General features: G+C 37.9%; 1 protein-coding gene and 1 long non-coding RNA gene across 5 annotated transcripts in view; one reads left to right on the top strand and one right to left on the bottom strand.

Moving 5' to 3' along the window:
* SHANK2 (SH3 and multiple ankyrin repeat domains 2) overlaps positions 1-25,337 on the top strand; it is a 320,358-nt gene that overhangs the window by 244,837 nt on the left and 50,184 nt on the right. The gene's annotated exons all lie outside the window — the stretch shown is intronic.
* Positions 1-25,337, bottom strand: part of LOC308070638 — a 38,673-nt gene that overhangs the window by 3,866 nt on the left and 9,470 nt on the right. Inside the window, exon 1 of the long non-coding RNA XR_013930795.1 lies at positions 1-25,337. This exon is cut by the window's right edge and continues 9,470 nt beyond it. This is a non-coding gene — a long non-coding RNA (uncharacterized lncRNA).

The raw sequence follows: 25,337 nt of genomic DNA on the forward strand, positions 1-25,337 counted from the left end.
CTTGAGAAAATGATGGCTATCACTTACTTTCTTAAATTATATTTAAAGCGATCTTCAGACAGTTTAGTGATTTTAGCAGTAATAACAGTAATGAAATTTATTTGAAAAGTTTTGTGATTACAGCAGATGATTTTAACTGCTTACTGATCTTCCAAGGTGCTGCTTGGGGCATTTTTATCTCTAATTTTAAAGAAGTCACCATGATTTTCTCCTAATGACCAAACAATTCTGAATGAGAGCAAGCTACAGAGATAAGCAGCTTGGAGAACAAGAGGGAAATGTTTAACATGTCAATGCTGTTGCTAGAGAGCAGCACAGTATGGTGTGAGGATCTGCTGCCCATCTCTAAAGTTCATTGCTTTGCAGGAAATAAGACCGGGATATTTTTCATTTGTTCCAAACATCAGATGTTTTTTTAAGCATTTGACATAGTCTGGTACATTACAGAATCTTCAGTTATCAGACATAGAAATGTCAACATGAAGTAAAATACTTTGATTCCTGTTTTACATAGATCATGGCGCCAGCAACAGGAATATTAATTACGTTTTCTACAGAGGTGATTTGGAAAGGGAAATAGGACCCCCCAAGTATGTTATTGCACTATCTTTGGCATGATGCTTTCCAGCTTGAGTGGGCAAGAGGACTCCATGTAACTGTACTTACATTCTTTTGTGTTTTCTTCAAACACAAATTAAGCAGAATTTAAATGTATTGAAGTTTTCATAGGTACAGCTAGTAATAGGAATAGGAATGATTAAAGCATACCTAGATGGAAACATTACTGTTGAAAACTGGTTTTGTGCATCAGGCCTTTTGTTAATAAACTGATCTCTGTGTAAATGAATCTCAGCTAACAGGCTTTAGTGATCAGATACAATCGTGATATGCAGTAGTTGTGGGAAATAAATGATACAGTGATCTGTAGCACTTTGCATGCAATATTAAATTTAGACAATTGAGAGGGCTGATCTGAAAGAAGAAACTCAACTTCAGATCCTGTGTATTTACATATAAACAAATTTTAAATATCAATTCTCCTAAAACTATACTGGTAAGATTATGAATAGCAGATTCATTAAATTTAGGGGACAGTTCTTAAAATGAATTGCCCGTCTAAAAAAATAAAAAGGCTTTTACCATTCTCTTTGGATTTGCCTTTTTGGAGAGGAGGAAGGGAAAAGATTATTGTTGTTGTAGGTAGTTGTACTGAGGGAAAGAATGTACATAGGCCATGCAGGCATTAGCAGCATGGACTGATGTCATAACACATTTCCCAAATTTACCTATAGTGTTAACAGTCAAAATACTGTTTACTGCATACTGTTTTATATCCAAGTTCGTAACTATAATAGTATCTAGAATAAGGATGCAAATTAGCTGTAGGCCAGAATGCCTCATGCTTAAATGTATCTGAATTGGATATAACCTAAACTCTGCTGCTGCTATGAGTGACTTGGTGTCTTCTGGTGTGGATTCTATAGGGTAGTGCTGAGTCCGTGCAAAAATATTGCTAAATCATTACTTTGCAGCTCAGTGGTATTTTAACTCAACCAATATTTTGGCAAAAATCTGATTTATTCCATTTAATAAATGAATGCAGTTTGAAATGAGTTTCATACACCAGAGTTTGAGATACTAATACAGTACAACTCTCTAGTTCACATGGACTTTGTTAATTTTTTTTTTGTTTGGACTCTAAAGATCAGTTTCTTATGATAAACAGTATTAATTACATAATATTCAGCGGAAAAATCAATATAAACGAAGAAAGAAATTCTTACTGCTTGAATCCTCTCTATTTCAGTGTTTCTTTATTATGCCAGTGTTCTCAGCTGGTGTTTATTCTTTCCTTTATTACCATCTCTAAAATAATTCACATTCTGCAGTTATGGAATAGTATTTAGTTTTGCCTTTGTCATTTGGATCAAATCCTCTCTTGGGAAGAAGAAATAAGCTTCCTACTGCAAATTGACATGTCTTTTGTTGTTGCTTTAAGTAATTCTGTGTGTCCTCAATATTTTTGTCCTAGTAACTCTGTTCTTTCTTGTGTGTTTCACATCCCACCAAAAGCTTTCTTTTTCAGCTCCAGATGTTCTGAAGTTTTCTTCCTTTATCTTGACTTTCACTTTCATATTTTTTAGCCCTTGGCTGATATGCAGAATTAATAGTTCTTGCTTTACACTATTTTCAGAAGTTATGTATTTCCTTGTCTTCCATCTCCATAATAAATTTCTGTGGCCAAAATCATTTTGGACACTTGTGTAGCAGTATAGCAGTGCACTGCTGTTTAGGGTCTGCATACAGCTGAAATGCTGTGTTACTTTAAAGATTTTCTAGATCTGTCTGTACACTTTCCACTTTATTCTCTAAGCAACCTTGAGGTTTTATCAGTCCTTTTTTTCTTTTCTCTAGTGAAAATCTGTATTTGTGCATGCTGTCTCTTATGCTGACCTTTCCCTTGGTCTGAATGACCTCTGTTTTCTCTCTCAAATCTGCTACTTTCATCATTTGTGTGTTGACAGCATAACTGCAACAATGTCAGATGGGACTCCTCTTTGGACCTGTTTTATTATCTAAAAAGTCTTCTTATAATACTTCTTGGATAATGGCCATTTTTTAAAGTATGCACTAGCATCTGTGAGGAGTAATTTGAAAACCTATGCATAGGTGTGCATAGTTTTATGCCATTAACCACTTATGGATTTGAAAGGAAGCTTAGATGTCTTCATCTTTGTGGGCACGGGTCATAGGCTTTCCTAGGGGTGGTGGGAATCATTGTGGTTTAGGGATTCTGCTGCTGGATAGGGCTTGCCTAGCATTAAAGGTCTTCCTGAACAATGAAAAATGGTGAGGACTTTCAGCGTCATTCCCTTCTGACCCAGATACTGACCATTACAAAAGGAAGCCATAGCAAGTTGTAACAAAGATGAGCTCTTCTATTTTCTCGCCTGTTTTGCTGCTTTATGTGTTGCTTTAACTTAACATCAAAAAGGATTCTGCAGAGGATTATTTTGCTGATAGCAGTAACTAGTTAGTTGCTTAAGGCTTCATTCATGCAGTTAGCATTACTTTTCACTATTAGTTTTAACTTCTTCCCAACTGCTAACAGGATTGCCAAAAGGGTAATTAATAAATATTGGTGCCATCATCTTGGAATACTAATATGTATTATATATACATACGAATTCCATATATTTATGTCATATAAGAATTGGTAATTCTTTTTGTTGTTGTTAATGGAGATATAGGTACATAGATATCAAAGAAATTTTGAGCGAGCAAAGCATATGTTTTCTGCCTAAGGAAGAGAAGGTGTAGAATTCAAATGCATAATCAAAGTACCCCAGCTGGATTATTTTCTCTGCTGAATACAGTGTACAAGATACCATGCTGAAATGCAGTGCTATTTGTAGTGGACACATTATGGCCATGCTGTTGTAGCTACTGATGCACAAGAATTTTTGCTGTAGTCATTGTTTTTCCATATACTTGCATTAGTGTAAAGATAAATAAATCATTGTTTGTTTTTACTGTTAGGTTATTTTTAGCAGTTATTATTTATTTCTTACCTTCATTCCTTAATTTTAGATTAGCTAAAGAAAGAGCATTAACAAACTTTAGCTTGCAAGAGATCGATCAACTTCTAATGACAACCTAACTTATCTTAGCAGCCAAATGCCATGCCATTTTTACCATGGTAATTGAAGGCCAGGATATTAAATATCTTATTCCGATTTTAAAGACTATATTCAGCTAACCATTAAGGCACACTAAAAAGAATAAAGAAATAAACACCACTATATTAAGTTTACTTTCCTTCTGCTACATTTTTGCATTTTCAATTCCTACTATACTGTGCAGTTTTAATTTCAAAAGGGCCAATATAAGGGTCACGAAGGAAGGTACTACAGCCTCTAGAGCTTGGCAAGTTATTTCCATTATTTGAAATAAAATCGATAACTGTGAGTTTTCTTATTTTAAAAGGAATCATCATTCAGATATGTATGCTGAAATTATTCTGTAGGTCAATAAGCTTAAAACTCATATTTTGGTACTTGTACAGGAGGTGTCCTTTAGTGCAAATTCTGCTGTTACTTCCATTTCTATCAATTTATTCAACAGAATATCTCTAACTGTATTTATTATCATGGGACGCTTCCAATTTTTTATTTCTTCCCCAGAGGAGTTTAAGAAATGCAACATTACTTTGTTACTTTAGGCCAAGTAAGTCTAGCTAGACTAGATTATCTTGTTGCTTTTAATTTTAAGAATTCATTTTCAGAAACAAATCTTCTGATTATCATTTCAATTTTTATTTGAAGTTAGTAATAATTTCAATCAAATTATAAATTATTTACTCAGTATATTGCAAGAAGCTGTGTAATAAATTCCTTCTCTTTTCCTGTGTTTTTCTGACCCTGCTCCTTTCATTATACATGTACCATCTGTATACTTCGCATTTTTTAATTGTTTGCACTCTGGTTTAGCTTCTGAAGCACTCTTGTCCAGTTACACAAAATTCTACTGCCCCAAGTGTTAGTTCAGGGTAGAAGTCTCTGACATCCACAGCTTAATTTCAAGCAAAAAAAAATATCTGAAATATAAACTAGTACTGATGATCTGGTTTTAGGTTTTACATTGTACAAACATATTTTTGCAGATCTTCTTGATCTTCTTGCTTTCCAACAATAGATTCCAAAACACTTTAAAAGGGGAATAAGTACTTTCGCACTTTACAGATGAGTAATTGAGAAAGATGAGGTTTTGCCATGCAGTGCTGCTGTAAGAAGGAAGGCAAGGTCTGGATTTGTACTGGCTGGTTTCTTGTCAGCTGCCTGCTGCTGCTGCTGCTGTTCACCATGCCACTCAGTGCAAAAGATAAATTTCCTATTAGTTGTCTTGACACATAAATTGGTGGGTTTAAAACCTATAATGCATAAAATGGTCTTATATTTACATTTAATGAAAAGATCACTTCCCAGAAACTCTCATCTGGGAAGAGAGGAAATATTTATTATCTCTCTTAAAATACATGATATAAAATAATCCTACTGGATATACTAAAAGGGGGTTTCCTTCTTCCCTTCCTCTCCTTCCTCTCCTCTCTCTCCTTCCTCTCTCCTCTTTTGGAGAAAGAAAATCTTCAGAGTTTGGTCATTTTGAGATAATTCTTTAAGGAAAAGACACACACACACACAAATGTATGTATGACCATACTGTCATTTCCAGTACTTACGTAACAGTATCAACATCTGTCTTGGGAACAGATGCTTTCTTTATTTAAATAATAAAAATAGTAATTGACTTACTGTACTGAGTATTGAACTTAGTAGTAAACTGAATTTGTTAGCAACTTTTTGAGCTCATGTTTGCAAATGCACATGCCTGTAATTAGCCATTTAGATAAATTAACTTTCCTTCCATCAAAAAAGTTCTTACCTGCATTTTTTGTTTGGTTGGTTTTTTGTTGGGGTTTTTTTTGCATATTTCTGTGAAAGTCTGGACTTGCCCATGCCTTTTGAAAAATCAAAGCTGTTGGGGACAAAGGCATATTTTTTATAATGTTGGTCTTCAGTATCCATGTCAAAATTCTTGTGCTTGGTAAATGGAGAATTATCTGTGAAGCAGATTAAGTAATATTCTGAAAGAAGATGAAACAAAGCTGGGAATTATTTCAGTTACTTTCTAAGTAATACCACAAGGACTTCAGTCAGTCTTCTTTTATCTATTATAAACAACACCTTCACTTTCTTGTGGTGAAATTTTAGATAGCCAAATGGATGTTACATGCTTTGCTGTAGCTGTTATTATTAATTTCGTATTAAAGAGTGGTTTAATAGAAACAAACATGCTATCTAGTGGGGAACGAATACTGATCTGTAATACTATTTAAGAAATAGGGTAAAAAATGAATGCATGTTATTTTATAATTAGTGGACTTGCTTCAGCAGTTAGTTCTCTGAGTGATAGTGCAGCAGTTGATCCCAAAGAGATTCCAGTATCTCCACCCACACACTCTTCCTTACAGCAACACCATTGCTAACAGACACACTCAAACAGTGACATATTTCCTTATTCATATTTCCTCTTAACATGATAGCGGTCAAAATCAGATGACTCTCGTACACTTTTACAAAATCTGTGTTTCTATAAAATTGCTTCTGTTAATGCACAGAAGCTGCAATACTTTAATTCATTACTGTAATTGGATTACCAGATTTTAGTTTTGATTAAGGCATAATCACGGGAATATGCTGGGCAGGCTTTGTCCCTAAAAAAATTTTATTACTCCTGTAGGTAGAGATTCCTCTACTTCTGCTCTCGTGATTCCTTTTCTGTATTAAGAGATAGCTTGGTTTTATCCCCACAATGTACAGGAAGGCCAGATGATATGTATCTTAAGGGCCAGATTTTAAAAAATACATAGATTCTTGATACTCAGGATCAATGATACTTTTGATATGCCCTCTAGCCACTTCCACCTCAAAGTCTGGGGAAGTGAAAACCCTCTAAGAAAGAACTTCAAAGAACTTCCAACAATTTGTTGAAAATTACTAGGTTTCTTTTTTCAAGTGAAAGTGGGGGCAACATTTAGAAGTCAGATCACAAGGGTCTTAAAACATAGGTGAAACAACACAGACTGAGGGAATATAGGGATGACATTATCACCTAGTTATTCATTAAGTTATCCCAATGCTTCAGATGAAGGGAGTATCATTTACACTACTAGTGCATAGTGGATCACAAATTAACATTACATCAGAAATAGCTAAAGGTTGTGACAAGATGATTACATGTGACACAGGGTAAGAAGTACAAGCAAACTCTGTAGCTATGAAATGCTCATACATCCTTCTGGATCCACAGCTCTCTCAGCAGTATCATGTATCACTAGCGGCCTGGTGTCCTTTGCTGGGTGCAGCTGCCTAAGAAGTTGTTACCATCCTCTTTAATTTGGACCATGCTATCTGTCCTTTTGTCACTAGACCAGTATAATCAATTCTGCAGTTATTTCTGACTTCTCTTCAGACTCATAGAAAACAAATCTGTACAAACTTAGTGGTTACCTACTCACCACAGTAGTTTCTTCATCCTTTCTGGCAGTATTTAAAGTGTGCATGGTTTTCCAGAGTGTGTATGATCAGTACTCATTGGTACTGCAAAGAGTATCATGCTCTACTTTGTCACATATCAAGTAGATCAAGGAGGTGTATTCATAGCGCCTTGTCGTGTGTCTTAAATTAGCCGTTGAACTGTATCTGCTGCAGCTGATCATGCTGCTGGCAGCTGGTGTGCTTACATATATATATATGCATTTGTGTATGTATGTATGTGTATACATACAAACATACAGCTAAAGTTCCATTATGATTATGGTATAGATAGTTGAGGCACCAGACCAATGAGGGTGCAACAACTCATGCTTACACATAAAATAGTTGCCCAGGTATGTACCCCTGTACATTCCAAACTGCATCCTTCATTATCACAGCTTCTCTGAAGCTGGTTCCACTGTTAACACCCAGATTATGATGTACGTGTGACAGTACATTGAAAGCTAAAAGATGCCACTTCTGGAATGAGTGTTCTCTCACATATTTTTCATCTTTCAGAACCACAGACTAACAAAATTCCAAATAGATACTTTGACCAGTAGGGGGTTTTGTTATTTTTTCATGGATGGCATATATTGTGTTAGTTCTTCAGCTACAAAGCTTCTAATATGGATAGTAATTGTCTAGATGCTGCCGAGATGAATGTTAAGAATTGATTGTAGATGATCTGTGTCTTCTTCAAAGGCCACTGTAAAATGTCAGAGCCTTTCATTATTGGGTCAGTGATAAGGAAAAAAAAACTTAAAGAAATTTAGGAATCTTTTAGTGGTGAAAGCTGTCTTCTTCAGTTTATCAGTTATAGACACTGTAGAGAAAGAGAAGTGTGTTTGAGGAAACTTCTAGTAAAAAGTCATTGCTGAGAAGAGAAAATATATTTCTACAGGTTGTTTGTTGTTCTCAGAGAGGCATAAGACTTTACTATTCCTTTTCATGTTATTCGCTTGACTTCCATCTGTTCTTACAGAGAAGAGCTGGAAAAGAGACAAATAGCACCAGGGAAATCTTAAATGACAATAGAAGGAGGCATAAATCCACATTACAAATTTTACTGTCTTTCTCTGCTATCTACCAATCAAATGTTTGTGTATGTTCCAAAGAATTTGTATTTTAGCATGTTTTTTCTGGAGTGCAATACTCAATTAATTTGCATGAGGAAGACTATAGGTTCTTCAATGGTTCATGTGATGATGTGTATCAGGGGAAGCTCTTAGCTTTATGGGCACTGCTTTTATGGTACATAGAGATACATTTTTACCTGTTGTAGTTGGGTGATGCTGTATTAGGAATGACTGATGTAGAGACTCCTACAGGAGAGATTAACACAGTTGCAAAACATTTTTTCTGTCTCTGGCAACTTTTTTCTTTTAACCTCTGCAATAGTTGTCTAGTTAAATGTTTTGCTCTGAAGCAGCACTGTGAGGTGATATGAAGAAAAGCATTTATTGTTTTGGGGTACTATTGTGGCCTCAATAGTCATGCTGCCTACTACAGATTTTCCTTCTTTCCTTATGAATCTGCCTCCTTCGCACCTTTCTGTTCTCTAACTCTTCTATTTTCACCTTCCATTCTTGTTTCAGTGTCTACCCTGTCTCCACCGTTACCAGATCATCTTCATACTGGTGTCTCTACATCTTCCCTTTACTTTCTGCTCCAGAAATGCTGTTTATTCCTTCTAGATTTTTCAGACCTTGCTAGGTTACTCTGTTGGATGACTTGCATCATTATCTTCTTTAAGCCCACCTTCAAATGCAGTAGGATTTGAGCACTTTCCTGAAGCAGGTGTTTCCAGGATCCCATTCATCTCTCATTTCAAAATGTTCTAATTTTTACCCCCAGAAAAAATTACCTTTCTTTTGGTTACTATATTGTGACATTTGCATACTTCTCCTTTTTCCCATTTAGCTGTGAATCAAGTGAACTATATTCTACATCAGCTATTCTACATCAGCTCAACTTCCTAAGATTATATATACAGCCTTAATCTAACCTCATACGTAGGGAGTGAGTGAATGAATATTATTCATTACAGTAACCTGAAATATAAAAACTGTATATTTCTATTTGCTAGCCTAGCATAAACACAATAAAATATGCTTCCATTTCTGTCCATCTAGATAGTAAAGCAATATTATGGATATTTGTGCATGCTACTGAGGAAAAGTAGAAATTCAGATATAGCATCAGAGCTAGTGCTGGCCTTCACCAGCCAAACCATTTCTGCACTCGTGTTTCTGATACTCAGAAAGTGGACTACATGTTTCTCACATACTTCATCTGTTTATAGTCTGTTTGTGGGGGAAGGACTAGCACAGTCTGCTGGCAGTTCCTGCAGTAAACTGCTGGTAGAAGTAGAGTTTGGATAGGTGTTGAGTCACACCCTGTAACTCACCTGATATTCTGGAGGGAGAAAGTTTGTTGCCTTACAGATAGTTTTCTGTGGTAGAAATGAAACAATTGGGAACCTTCCCAAGTGACCTGTTGTGTTTAGTTAGTTGAAATGTGCTCTGTCTAGCAAAGATGGGGGGAAGGGATTGTATACACACTAAATAGCTGAGAAATTTGTTCATGTTAGCTATTTTTCCCTTGTTACTGAAGTTATGAGGGGCCATATTTTATTATCATGCTTTCTTCTGGAGCTTGTGAATTGTTTTTTGTTACTTTAAAACAAAACCATCTGAGTTAACATTCTAAAATGTGTTGTTACCATCCTGTGGTTGATACTTCTGTGATTACTTGTGTCTTGGCACTAGAAGAGTGCTCAGAATGGCAAAGCAGACAGTGATAGAGCAAATGAATAAAGAAGAGAAAGTAAAGATGAGAAGCATTGAGGGATTGTTCAGGCTCTTTCCTCTGAAAATGTTAGTGGGCCACATATTTGCTCCTCTGAAGGCTAAGGGTCATTGTAACTAATGCTATGACTAATACAGTCCGCAGCTTTTAGCAAAACTAAAACTACCGAGTTGTACCTGGTGTCACAAAAGAGAAGCTGTATTTAAAATGTGTAATGATAACTATTTCAATTGACTTAGACAATTCCTGAGCATTTGATCCAAAGGAAGTAATTCAGAGCAGTGGTTGACTCCTGTTTGTTAGCAACCCTGCACACACATCTTAATTTAACTCCCTTTCCTCCAACTTTGTCTGCCTCTCACTTCTTCCTTCCTATTTTACAAAGGTCTGAATTACACAGATCCTCAGAAATCGGGATTTCAGGAATTAATGAACCCTTTAAGCATCCATCAGGGATATTCTGTGTGAAACATTGTGTGCTGGGAGAGACATTTGGGAAGGCAGAGACAGGAAGACAATCTTTGCTCCTTTCTGCCATGCAGGTGCCTTCCTGCCAGTAGACCTCCCTAACAGTAGTTCTGAACTTCATCTTTTATTCTGCTTCAAGTTTAAATTGCTAGAAAGTTTCTAACAGCCTATTAACTTAGTACATTGTCTTAGTTCATTAACTTAGGAGACTATTTTAAATTAGTATCTAGTATGAATACTCAGGGCAGCTATCTTCCTTCTTGGATGCTAATGGGGAGGAGGTTCTGCAAGTTTGTATTAGACACTATTGCTGAGTCCTTTTCTTTAGTAAGAAAATTCTCCTCCCAGTCTTACTGTAATCTACTGAAAAACTTTGCTTTTGCTTTGTGAGCAAAAATATGACAAGTCATCTTTTCTAATTCACTGAGTGCATGACTGCTTTGGAAGAAACTTCTATAAAACAGTATGTTAAAACCAAGGGAAAAGAATTTGACAATCATACTTAATCTTAAAGTTTCTGTGAAACAAAAGAAAGATAGTAAAGATACAAATAAAATTTTGCAGGTATGTGGGATGCATTGTTCTACTACTAAAAGCTATGTAATGTCTCCCTTCTTTCACTATATGATCAGAAATCTGAGATTACTACACTTGTGTGGACAAGGCATGCATCATGAAAATAATATGCCTGATACTTATTAGATTGTAGTTGTTGCTTGTGTAACATGAGTGTGGGTGGAAAGTATTCCAAGTTTTCATATATGTATAAAACTATATACATGGAGGGGGGTTGGTTTTTTTAAAGACTGGAAGAAACTGTTCTTGCTGCCAGGACAATTCATTTTCTAGTCTCAATACCTTTCTTTCCCAGAAATAATTCAGAAGTGCACAAGAAACAGGATTAAATTATTTTGGTGTCTCTGATAAAACACAAATGGTATATGCTCATAATATGAAAGGGCTATGAGAGCCATTAAATACTCTATTGTTTCTTTGCTTTTCCAAGTTTGGCTACATAATTAAAAGATCTTCGCAGGGGAAATTAAAAGCTAAATGGAGGTTTTAAATCTTAGAGAAAGCCATTGCCAATGTTTTTTCTAATAACAGCCAGTCTTGGTTGTCAGTTTTGAAGGACAAAATTCAGTGACCTGACAGCAATCCTGTTTGAGGCTTGTAATGAAAGATCAGTTGTGTTGAACCTTCAGGGTATTTTCTTGTTTTTCTACAGAATGGTATTCCCCCTTGAACAATTATAAAATATGTTTTAAAAATATTATAATTCTGTCTTAGTTTAAATAGAGCAACTCTGATGCGGAGGTAGGTTCTTACTGGGATAAGTCATTACTGTACAGAAGGCTGATCAAACCCAGAAAAAGTGATTGATTCTTGATCAGAAAGGCTGTCTTGAGGATAAGTACCAATTTATCAAGTCCATTGTTTAGCTGTTGTGTTAACTGCTAAGACAAAGGAATAGGAGGCGATTATTATTGTGGAGTGAATGGGGAGCTTGACGATGTCTGAACACTGTGCTTAAATCCAGAGAAACATAAATCCAGTACAGCTGCCTGATGCACATTCAAGCAGGAAGAGCTTGTTTGATGGGATAAGCATGAATAGTTTTTCATGGTCCAGTTGTAACGCAGGGAAGTTTTCCTTTCATTTTGTTTATTGAGCTTTGCTGTGCTAGGAAAGGTTTTATCCTCTGATAACATTACCTGTGTAGTGTTCTGCCCTCTACATATATCTGATATTTGAATCTGCTGTATAAAAAGCATTGGAGATGGTTATACTCATTATTACCCAGTGACACATGAAAGATATTTAATGGTTTAATAAAATGGTTTTATCAAAGTGTCAGAACATAATTCATGTGTTTATTATGGGATGCATATGTTGAAAATATCCTCTCTTTGTATAGAACAGTTCACAGGCATGATTTACGCTTTAGGAATAGGTACTATTCCTTTTCTAGGTTAGTATCACAGTCAGAAATCTAGCTTCCTTTTGGTATCACTGTCATGCAGGATGTAATGGGTGCTTCTGTGGTAGCACATTTCTAAAACTGCTGTGCCCCATTGCTCTGGTGGGTTGACCCTGGCTGGAGACCAGGTACCCACTAAAGCTGCTCTATCACTCCCCTCCTCAGCTGGACAAGGGAGAGAAAATATAACAAAAGGCTTGTGGGTTGAGATAAGGACAGGGAGAGATTGCTCAGCAATTACTGTCATGGGCAAGCAGACTTGACTTGGAGAAAAATTAATTTAATTTATTACCAATCAAATCAGAGTAGGGCAATGAGAAAATAGAAACAAATCTTTAAACACCTTCCCCTCACCCCTCCTTTCTTCTTGAGCACAACTTTACTCCTGATTTCTTTTCCTTCCTCCCCTGGAGTGGCAGAGGGGGACGGGGAATGGGGGCTGTGGTCAGTCCATCACACATTGTCTCTGTCACTCCTTGGTCCTCACACTCATCCCCTGCTCCAGCCTGGGTCCCTGCCACAGGAGACAGTTCGCCACAAACTTCTCCAATGTAGCTCCTTCCCATGGGCTGCCATTCTTCACACATTGCCCCAGCTTGGGTCCTTCCCACGGGGTGCTGTCCTTCAGGCTCAGCCTGCTCCAGCGTGGGTCCCTACAGGGTCCCCAGCCCTGCCCGCAGCCCGGCCCCAGCCCAGGCTGCTCCTCTCCCCGTGGGGCCACAGGTCCTGCCAGGAGCTGCTCCAGTGCAGGCTGCCCAGGGGGTCACAGCCCCCTTTGGGCATCCCCTGCCCCATTGTGGGTCCCTCCCCGGGCTGCAGGTGGGAATCTGCTCCCCCATTAACCTCTGTGGGCTGGGGACACAGCCTACTCTACCATGGGCTTCATCACAGGCTGCTGCAGGATCTCTGCTCTGGCACCTGGAGCCCCTCCTGCCTCCTCCACTGACCTGGGGGGCTGCAAGGCTGCTGCTCTCGCATACCCTCAGTCCTCCCGTTGCTGCAGTTGTGCAGATTTTTTCCCCCTTAAGCATGCTATCACAGAGGCGCTACCACCGTCACTGATGGGCTCAGCCTTGGACCGGTGGGTCTGTCTCGGAGCCGGCTGGCACTGACTCAATCAGACATAGGAAAAGCTTCTAGCAGCTTCTCACAGAAGCCACCCCTGTAGCCCCTCAGCTAGCAAAACCATGCCGTGCAAACCCAATACAACTGTCTAGTGAATTATCAGTTTTGATATTGTCATGGAAAAAAAATCACTAAGGTCGTATCAGCTGAGGTAAAATTCAGCTGTGAGTGTACTGTGGTCCATATTACTGTTTTAGTAATAGAGTACTTCCAAGTGGGGAAGACTATAAAGATGTAGAAGCTATTATTAGCAAGACTGTCTCTAAAAAGGTGTTTATTTTAGTCTTGCATGACTCATCCTTATTCTTACATAAAAGACAAGACAAAGTACAGTTCACTGACTTTGGCCACTAATCAAAATACTGGCAAAACCTCAAAGTGCATGCTTTTTCTTTGTCGGTCTTTTTAATCTGTGTCTTGCTACACAACAATGGGAAAGAAAATAAGTAACCACAGTTTCTTGTGTCTGTGACTAAATATTAGCTAGGAAGCTTTTAACTAATACAGCATCTACAGTGTAAACGTTCTGAAACTATATAATGCTCAGTGAGGTTTTTGTCATTTGCTGCTTTTTACTAGCTGACATGATACTGTATTAAATCATAGCTTTCAGCCATGTTACATCTCCTACAACTTCCAGATGGGCTACAGTTATGTCAAACAAAATTCTTCATCTCTTCTTGATAAATTATGTGATAACCCTGGGGTGAGACAAAAAAAGAAATAAATCCAGTTATGCATAGTGAAGTGAGGGTGGTCTTTATTTAACCTGGGGGCCAGTGGTGGGAATGCTGGATAGAGACACAGCTCAGGGATGCTTCAGTAACAAGCAGCCTAGTCACCAAGTGAGAGGTTGCCCATGTAGCTTTCTAAACAGGTCATACTCATTTTAAAAACCTTGAAGAGGAAAAAAGGAAAAGTAGCACAATCTCTTCAAGCTGAAATAATTGCAACTCTCCAGTGAAAACAAAAAGCAAAAACAGGAGCAAAGAAGATAATTGATAAACCCTCAAGTCCCAGTTGGTAATTATGATTTCCCAATGGAAAGATTTAATAGGACTTTGCTGATGTTTCAGTTGGAGCTGTGATGAATGTGGTTTCAGGACTTTAAACAAAATTAAAAATTGTACAACTACATTTTCTGCTTAGAAGGCAAAGCAAGAAGTAAAAACAAAATACATGGTTTTCCTCATACTGGTTTGAAAAGTGAAAGATTGCTTTGTCTTTTCCAGATGGAGGAAACTAACCATTTTTTATCACAACCTGCAATCCATCGTTCCTTTCTATTTTTGGCCTTTAAAACTTTTCCATTTCAACCTCTTGTTTGGGAGTATATCTTTCTGGCTGAAGAAAACAGACTCTGTCCTACTTATCAGTTATGCTTTGTTAGCTAGTGCCTTAGCTCCTCAATGTTATGAGAAGTTTTGCCCATGATTAGAGGACAGTGTTTGATCCTAATTCTTACTTCACTCCTATTTCCCTGTTTATTTAGTTGATGTTACTGAAGTGAGTGGGATAAAGATAGTGGGAAATGTTTTGTATTTGCAATAGTCCTGCCTGGTCATAAGATCTAGAATTTGTAAAGTCCCTCACTGCAGTGCAGAGATGAGCCATCTTCAACAGTAATAGACACCAGTGGCCCCAGAATAAGGCTTTAATGAAATACTGTTAAAGGTCAGAATTCAGGGAGACTCGTTTGGGTTTGTTGTCAAACAAGAATATATTTCCCATGCGTAGCAGGAGTCATATTGTCAAAATGAAGTAAAGTCTTAGTTGATTGATTTGTAACTAATAACATTACAATTATACTGTCATGATGGAAAACTTTTGAGTTACAAATAACCAGAAAAAGTGATCTTACTCTTAGGCCTCCTTCAGGTTCTGAAAGAGAATTTTCAATTGCTGAGCAGCTAATGCCAAGATCCTTCCGACTTCAGAGCTATGATCAGTTTAATCTTGGTGCAGATAAGTAATGATACAGTTCTAATCTTGGCTTGGTTTCTAAAATTTCAACATAGCTGCTTTATTTTATATGCAACAGTGACATACATTTGCCTCTATCCTAAGATAAGTGGTCTGGGTATATGGGAAGGAACCTGACCTAGTGACAGTTGCCCATGCCCATGGCAGCGGAGTTGAACTAGGTGATCTCAAAAGGTCCTTTCCAACCCAAACCATTCTATAATGCTGTGATTCTATGATAAGAATTATTTATTTTGGAGCAATGTTGGAAACTTATTAGAAAGTAAAGTGAGAATCTGATGCTTTGAGGAGGCTGCATCATGGATTTTAGGTCTTTGATCTATAACCAAACTGACTGAATGTCTGATTTTGGAGTCCTTGCATCCCCACAACTTCCTACATATGGAAGTTCTGTCTGTCCCATAGACACAGGACAACTTCCCAGATTTTGGAGTAATACTCTGTGATATGCTCTCTTCTTTTCTCTTTGAAAATAAAGCTAGCCACGAAAGTATTTATTCAAGATCCTTTTCTTACGAACACGGTACCTCAGCTCATTAAGACATCTCAGCAGTCTCTTTCTCCTTACAATGACCTCTAAACCTGAAAGACATCTTTAAGAATGACTGAAAGCCCCTGACTCTTAGAGTGGGGGGTTTTGTTGTTGCAGTAAAGAATTACTCTGTACTCCAAGTGTGACTTCTTAAAAATTATTTACTAATGTTGGGATGGGAAACTGACTGTATATGCTATAAACCTGATACAGTCATTCCACTTAACAATGACAACAAAAAAGTGAGCACTCTAAATAATGAGCAATGTAAGAAGCAAATAAATTCAAATTCGTAGTTTTTCACAGAGAAATTTGTCACTTAGCAAGGACATATGTCTAAAACATTGTAACAGTCTAAAGAACATGGAGAAAACAGAAAAATACTAAGCTAAGATGAAGTAGATACCATGTCTGTAAAATGTCATTATAATGGCCCATCTGTATTACAGTTTATTGTAAAATAAAAATAAAAATAAAAAAATCACTACTTACATACCAGAAAACAGTTAGTATGCATTTGCTAGCTAAATTAAAGCCTGGTCTAGGATGTCTTTTTCCAGATTTACAATCTTACTTAAAGTCTCTTTTAACTCTAAAGTGCAGATTGCATGGGGGAAAAAAGTAAATTTAACCCATTAATGACTAGGAACATGTCTAATGGTATCTTCAACTTCATTTCCAAAAATGTGAGTGTACTGGGAAAGACTGAGAGCTGGTTTTGGTAGTTTCTTTCTGAGCAGTTTGAGATGCAAGGAATAGTGAGGAGTCGGCGTCTAGACTTTAGAGTAATTGGTATTATATGTATTTTTCTCAAAAGTCAAGGAAAAATCTGGTCACAAAATGACAGGGTTAACACTTCTTCCTGGTGCTGCAAAATAACAATTCTGAGCAAGTTAGAGGTGAAATCTTTACAGTCATATAATTACATTTATCTGTATCTTTCAGCTGCTGAGGGATAACTACTGAAAGCCTTAGCTAATTAATCCCTTATGTTTTGAGAATACTGTAGTCATTAAGTGTTCAAAATCATATTGATTTTGATTAAATTTTGAAAACTACACTTAGCACCTTCAACAACAATCCCCATGTGTCATCCCTGACCATTGTCCATGTATATTTAATGTTACCAGTGCGGGGTGCACACATTAACACTGTGCCTGACCTGTGGTAGAAAGAGCCTTGAGCTGGCATTGAATGTACTAGCTCTGAAAACAGAAATGACAAAAACGTGTTGATGCGGTGCTAATTAGCCTGACGGCAGCACCATGCTGATATGACTGCATTTTATCCAGGATTCAAGCTCATGTCTCTGCATGGTGTCACGCTGCATCAGTACGGTATGCCAGATTGCTCCGTGCTAGCTCAGGTGCTTCTAATGCAATATTGTCTCACACACCTTGGGAACAGTTCTTTCTCTGTGTCCTAGACATGTCCTCAGAATAAATTATAATGAGTCAAAGGATGAAGTGCTTTTCAGTGTCTTAAGATCAAAAGGAGAGGAATAGGGACATTCAGTGAGGACAGAATGGTATGTGGGAAGGGCACACAGGAGCGTTACCATGTTAAACAGGGATTGCAGGGGTCCCCAAAGAGACAGCTATCAAGCCCATAGGGATAGCACAGGAATTCAGGAAACCCTAAATATTTGCCCTGACCTTGACATACAAACCCAGTGAATTTTACAGATTACAGTTTTTCCAGATTTGGATAAAGTCAATTTCTGAATTAAATAATGAGATTCAGTCTCTCCAGGAGCACAAAATTTCCAACTCTTTCCTTTCGAGCAGGAATACTAAGAAAGAAGTATTTATTTCCGTTATCCGTGTAAACATGAATAAAATTGCTTTAAAAGTTTTTGTTGAGATGATACTAAAATTGGAGTCAATATGTTGTTGAGAAGACAATTAATTTCCTAGTCCATTGTCCTTTTGCATTATTTTTATGTAGCCCTTGCCTGTTGTAACACGATTGGCCATTTGATGGGAGTAAGAAAAGACTGTATCAGACTGTAGCTGCTCCTCACCACTTAGAAAACGTTAAGGACTAATTAATGGCATATTTTATCTGCTTTCTTTATTTTTAAATTGCTGCCTCTGAATGCCACAGGTTTTACTGTTCCCATGCCTATTAGCCAAGTTATTTCTAGCAGATCTGTACATTGTCAAATGCACACCTACATTTTTCTCCATTCCCCTGGACAAAACTGTGCTTCTTCAGTAAGAAATATATTCTTACTGATAAGTATGTATTATATATGTGTATGAAACTATATATTATTAACAATTGATGACTTAACTATTTCAGTCAGCATATATTTAGAATGTCTTAAAATACCTTTAATTTCAGAAGCTCTCAGGAGCTTTGGTTTTGGATCAGGAATTCCTTAAATTCTGCAGCAAGACACTACAAAGACTGACCAACAGGCAGTAATAAGCCCAATGGCAGGCGACATTCTGCCTCACACTGGGGCAATTCCATCAGTGCTGCCTGTTCAGGGTGTGGGGTACACGTTAGTGTGAGTGAGTAACACGCATTAAGGTTACATTTTACTGCAAGTTTCCTAGAACTGAAGCTTTCCTGTTACTATAGTCAGTCTTTGGGATTTAAATCACATCTTTCATGGCTGTCTTCCTTGTAGTCTAAAAAAAAACCCAACCTGGAAATCAATAAAAAGAGTATTAGGTTACACTGAAATTGTCCCTCTACCATTTCCAGACAGACTTGTCAATGTCAGTAACTGGGACAAAACCAATTTAGGTCACAGTATTTGGAGAGAAATCAGTTGTGATGCTTCTGCAATTTGGCCAATTAAGCAAAAAGCTAAGAAGTTGGGATAAAAAAAGATGGTGTTCAAAGAGAATCAGTTACTACTTTAAAGTCATCTAAACTTTATATATTAAACTTGTGAATGTACCTCTTTTTCACAGTTCTGTCACCATGTGAGGGTATCACATGGCAAAGCCATGTGAGCAACATGTCATTGAAGAAATTGCTATTGCTACCTATGAAATGAAACCATTAACTTTTAGTGGGATTATGTGACGCATGTTGGCAAAGTGCCGTTCTTTTTTCCAGATAGATCTTTAGCATGTAACATTCACATATGCTAGTAAATTAAAGTATTGAAAGTTTTCTGGCATGGGTGGCCACTGGCATGAAACAATGATCTGTCATATAATTAGAATTAGCCTCCAAAGCAAGGCAGCTGCATCCATCATGTCTCCTGGAAATGGTCCTTGGCCCATGCTGATTCCTAAATCCTTGAGTGGGTCTGGTGTGAGTGCCCTTGCAGGTGCTGGCCAAACAGGATTTAGTAGCCCAGCAGGGAGTTCAGCGCTTCAGGAAGGTGGCCGGGTGGTGGTACGTAATTTGCCATCTGTAATGCTGTCAGGAGTGATGATTTGACAGGCCCTTCACTGATGATGATGATTTAGGATTAAGCTTTGGCACATCAGGTGTTCACAGGAGTTGTCCCAGCATCTTGGCTAGTTATATCTCCTTTGCAGTAGGATGCAGGTTGCTAAGTATTTCAGGAATTCAAGCTTCTAGGTCTCACTGAAGCTGTTCGTCTCACTTTCAAGGGTAGCATACAAGTCACCTAGGCACAGCTTTTGGCAGCTATAACTTTGTGGGAAATACTGGCTTTTTCCACAGTGCCTCTAAGTTTTAAATCTTTGTGTAAGAACTTGGTTGATGTTTAAATTCAATTCTACAACACTGAGTTAGAAAGCAATTTAACTTAAATTATAATGGATTTGCATAATATTTGGTGTTTAAATCCAAGCTTTTGTTCCTTACTTTTAGAAGCACCTAGCATTTCTGCCCTTCAGTGTATGGCATCATCATCCCTTTCTATTCCTCCTTTGTTGTACATACCAAGTTCCTTTTCTGATCTTTCCTTGCTCACTGTAAACATCATGTTCCAAAAGATTTGATATAGAATCAAGCTTACCAGGGTTTTGCTGTCTGCGAATGGTTTTGGTTTGGGGATATCTTTTAATGTAATGCACAGAAAATAAAAATGGCAGATAGCAAGTCTGCAAAATTAGTGTTGTTACAAATGAGGATGCCATATTCTAATTGAAAAACCTCTTATGTTGTCTTCACTTGTACTACATTTGTCTCCCTCTCCTCAGTGTCTGTGTTCAGGTTTGTGGCATGTTTATTTCAATAGTATGCTTCTGATGAGTTGCTACATTTTCACATGGTTGTAGCTATTCAGTGTGTTCCTGAAATGTCAGTGGGTAACAAGCACTGATTCATCCAATACATTGCACAGCTGACTTCTGATTGTGAAGCAGGCAATTTTGTTGCTAACTTTAGGTGTTGAAAGAAAGAGGAGGGCAGGTTTTGTTTCCTTTTGGCCACTAAAAGGAAAGAGTATTTCCAGCCAGGTTTCCAGCTTGTTTTGATGGAGAATTTGACTGTGGAGCAAATGTTTCCAAAGGACAGGCTGCATCATCTCATTGCCACTGCAGGCACCCACAGACTTGGAGCAATGCATAAGGCAAAACATTGCTCAACCAGTTTTGCCTTTTGCTGCAAGGATATTGCCTCAGGACTAGTGTTCTGTGTAGGCTAGGTGGAAATGCTTTAAAGGCCAGAAAATTTCCTCGTGCTCCGTGAGTCATCAGATCATACAAAAATAGATTTTTATTTCAACTATTTACAAATAAAATCAAACTTAATGAAAGGTTTTTTGGTGATTCTTATTCACTGTGACAAAATGCTCTGAGGAGTCTGCTGTTACACTTCTGTGATGCTTGTTAGCTAACCAAAATAAATCAGTCCTCCTTAACAGAGAAGCTTTTTGCACTTATACTCTTGCTTGAAATGATAAAAAGTCATTTTGTGTGGATAGTAAGTAAATTAGAACGTTGCTTCTTTGAAGTAACAAAAAGACTCATTATGAATTAATGAAGTTGCTTTTACAAACAAGTTTGTTTTCTTTAAAGAGAACTGCAAAAGTTGTCTTTGTTGCTTTTCAGTTTTTGTTGAGTTGTTCTTGTGCAACACTATGTATTTGTGGCTAGTGTCTATTTTACATTTTAATTATGCACATACATTCTGATATTCTTTTACAAAGTAAGATGAGCAGGATTCTTGTTGTTGTCCTTGTGGATGCATCTGATGAATTCTGACGCTCCTCAGCAAAAGTATGTACTAGAGGATTGGCCATTATTGTTTTTCATAATGTGTTGTGCTTCCTAATCAAACAGATCTCTTAGAGCTTTTCACCCCGTTGACTGGTCCTTAGTGGTTGGTTAGGTGTGTTACAGCGGATTAGTTACTTTCCCTTTTTCAAAGGTGTTGAGCTGAAGCACAGGCTTTAAGGTCACAGGATGAGTCTCAGGCTGAATTGGGATAGTAGTGCAATTGCGATGCAGTATTAAAGGAGGAATAACTTTGAAATAAAATAATGGAATTCTCTCTAGTCTTCTTAAAGAACCATAATTATCAAGACTAGATTGAATATAAATTGTTGGAAAGCAGTTAGAAAAAACTGCATCTGCCATGCAAACAATACATTCTAAGTAAGGAAATTTGGGTAGCTGAATTTTACAGTGTATGGTTAGAGTTCCAGGAATCACTAATTTGACACAGAGGACCATTTCGTTCTGCAAACAAGCTGCTAGAACTGGAGTGGATTTTTGTTGTTGTTGTTGCTGTCGTAATTTCAATTTATTCTTTTTTTTATAGGTAGTTCAAAATTTATTTGTAATTTAGTCTTGATTGGTTATTTTAAACTAAACATTTCCATGTTTGTAACTGTGGTGTGCTATGACTATGATTGATAGCTCTTTTGGTTTTTATTTTCAGTTTCAAAAGTCTTGCATGAAACATGCGCGTTCTTTTGGCAATTAATAGAAAACTGCAGCATGTTTAGTGCAATTAGTAATCTTCTAAATTAGGGTGGGACACTCCTAACGTCACCAAGTTCATGACTCAACTGACTGATGCATATTTCTTTAATCTAATACAGAAAACATTTTTAATGTGATGTTTATTATTCTGTATGTGCTTAAGCATTCCTTAGGGCCAGACTTTAGTCATCACTCACTCTTGCTCTCAGGCATAGCCATGGCAAAATGGTCTGCAGGCTCAAACTCTTTAACTAGTTGCTTCCTAGCTTTTTAGTCGGTGGTGCTATTGAAGTCAATGAGCATAAAGTTAATCAAATCAGGACTTTGTTGAATCAAAGGATGCCTTTCTGTAGTACAGGTCAGCTGCACGACCCTACTGGGCAAAGAGCAGCCAAATGATCCAGTGATCTTAGAACAGCCAGCAGAGCAAAACTTGGGCCTGCCCGCTAGCTGGCTGGGTCTGGGAGGTGACAAAATACTTGTCCATATAGATAGTAATCATAGAATCATAGAATGGTTTGGGTTGGAAGGGACCTTAAAGATCAGCACGTTCCACTGCCCTGCCAGGGGCAGGGACACCTTCCACCAGCCCAGGCTGCTCCCAGCCCCGTCCAGCCTGGCCCTGAGCACTGCCAGGGATGGGGCACCCACAGCTGCTCTGGGCAGCCTGGGCCAGCGCCTCGCCACCCTCACAGGGAAGAATTTCTCCCTAATATCTCATCTAAATCTACCCTCTTTCAATTGAAAGCCATTACCCCTTGTCCTATCACTAATGCGTTAATAAGTATCGAAACAGAAAAAGACACTCCTTCCTAATTTTGATCACTAAAGACAGATGTCAAGTAAAAGGTGCTTTACAATGAGGCACAGTCTACGTGGTTGAAAACTCAAGCTGAAGCTGTTCCTATGCAGGTTTCTGTTTCTGGAAGCAGTCCTGTTTGTGTCTTCCATAAAGACAGTGAGTGTATTGCGTGCCTGAATAAGGAATATTGGCTTGTATTTGTTTCACCTATTTAAAGCTCTCTTATGTAGCTCTTCTTTCCTTGCAGCATGTATCTCCGAGGAACAAATAATTACCTACAAGTCTTGCTCTAAAGACATAAATGTTTTACTACGTTTTCTTCTAGGTTTGTATAGCAAATGCTATCACATACATAGAATCATATAATCATTTAGGTTTGGAAAGACCTTTAAGATCGTCAAGTCCTACTGTTAACCCAGGACTACCAAGTCCACCACTAAACCATGTCCCTAAGCACCCCATCTACGTGTTTTTTAAGCACTTCCAGGGCTGGTGATTCCACCCCTTTCCTGGGCAGCCTGTCCCAGTGCCTGGCCACCCTCCCAGTGAAGACATTTTCCCCGACACCCAACCTGAACCTCCCCTGGCACCACCTGAGGCCGTTCGCTCTTGTCCTGTCACTGTTCCGTGGGAGCAGAGACTGACCATGCCTGCTTACAGCCTCCTTGCAGATAGCTGTAGAGAGCAGTAAGGTCTATCCTAACCTAACTATTCTGTGAGATTTAAGAACATGATACGTGACCTCAAAAAAAACCTTATAAGCCATTCCAAGTTTAAGGCAACGTAGTTAAAACTAACGTGACTTTAATAAAGAATTATCTCTATATGCTGTAAGATTAGGCTTTCCTACATAAAGAGAAATACATGAGCAGTAATTTTTTTTATTGTTCCTAGTACAGCTACATTTTCTGGAAAGTGACTATACGTGGGAGGAGGAAATATCGATTATCTGTACTTGATGACAACACATTCTGTCAATATATCTGTGTAATCTCTGTAAAGGTTTTAACTAAAAATAATTTAAATATACAGAACCGGTCAGTTGATATTACACGTATGTTTAATTTTAAATTGTGTTACCTAACTAATGTGTGCTTACCTAATGAAAAAGAATATTGCATTATTAATACTCATAAAAAGATCTATATTCTGATAAACATTTTAGAAATGTCTGCCTAATGGCCTTTAATGCAGGTATGAGTTGTAAAAATAGAAACGCTCAGCCTGCTATCTTCTACCTATTGTAAATACTTATCAAGTGGTTCATTCAGAATTCAAATGAAGTTCTATTGTCTTCTCAGTGCTTACATAATACTGCTGTAGTCCTGGCTTTAAAAAAGGTATATTTTTAGGGTTGAACATAGCCTCATGTTTTTATGAAGTGGTGAGTTGGGAGTTGTTTAACTGAGGTCTGAAGTATTTAATCACTTCAAAGGTCAGTGTGGCAGATGAGTGCTGTTCCCAGGGTGTAATTGCACGAGAACTTGTAGCAGTAACACTAGCTTCAGCTTCCTTTGCTCTTCACACCTGTCCCCACACACCCACTCAGCTGCACAGGTGAAGCTGTTTGTGAAGCTGCTCAGTGAGATAGCTCCAGGAACAGAGCTGGCTTAGAAATGCAGTCTGTCCAAAAGTTGTCCCAGAAGAGCTGAGGGATGCAACAGGGGGGTATGGTAATACAGTACTGCCAAAAGAATGCTCATCCACAGCTTGTCAACCGAACCGTCTGCTGCCCTTTGCCAGCCCAGCAGTCAGATCACATGGATAATTTGTGAATCTGTGCATTGTTAACCATTTCACTTAAATGATCCAGATTAAAATTATCCTCTTTTTTTTTTTTTTTTCCTCCTCTGGAATCAGCTTATCCAAATAGCCCCACAAAGCCTTAGTGACTCTGCTGAGAGAAGGACAAACTAGTAGGGGGGTGAGTGGTCAGTAGGGGGGTGGGAGTCTGTTAAACTTGCTTTTCTACTGCCAAACCACTGCGTGAATGTGCAGCCTGGGTTGCATTTATTTTCTTTACACGAAAAAACTGTTTGCTCAGACCTCAGAACAAACCCCAGCAGAGGTGGATGACTATAGTTATGTTGGAAAAATGAGGTGAAAGAAGCTCTGTTTACAATGGTTAAGCGGTTAGATTTTCAGGCATGCTTTCATCTGTGAAGGGCAGATAAACTAGAGATGTTTCATTAGTATATTGGTGACCTCTAGTTTGCTATTTTAGGTACCTTATTTTTGGTGCTGGCTGTGTACCATAATTTATAGGCTATCATAGCATCTGAGAATAAATTAAATGTAAGAGGCATGTTCATGAAATGAATGTTAAGATACTCTCCGTTGCATTTCAAACTTCATTTTAATTTTACTGAATTTTAAATTAAACTTTTTTTTAAGCATTGGAATTTGAAAAAAATACAGTTACCAACTTATCTTCACTGAGTTTATTTTAAGGAAAAAAGAAACAAACATACCAGGAAGTGGACAACTCACAGGTACTAATGGGACTCAGATATACAAAGTACATGCTGAAAAGACAAAAGGAGTAGCAAATAAATACAATGCCAGCAAAACTAGGGCAAGGGGAGAGGTGAATGCTTGATCCAACCTCTGTGACAAAATTAGGCCACCGTCCTCCTAAGGATCAATGTGAAACAGCTAGATGACATATTTGGCT

Source organism: Falco punctatus, assembly GCF_963210335.1.
Source record: "Falco punctatus genome assembly, chromosome: 10".
Taxonomy (NCBI): domain Eukaryota; kingdom Metazoa; phylum Chordata; class Aves; order Falconiformes; family Falconidae; genus Falco; species Falco punctatus.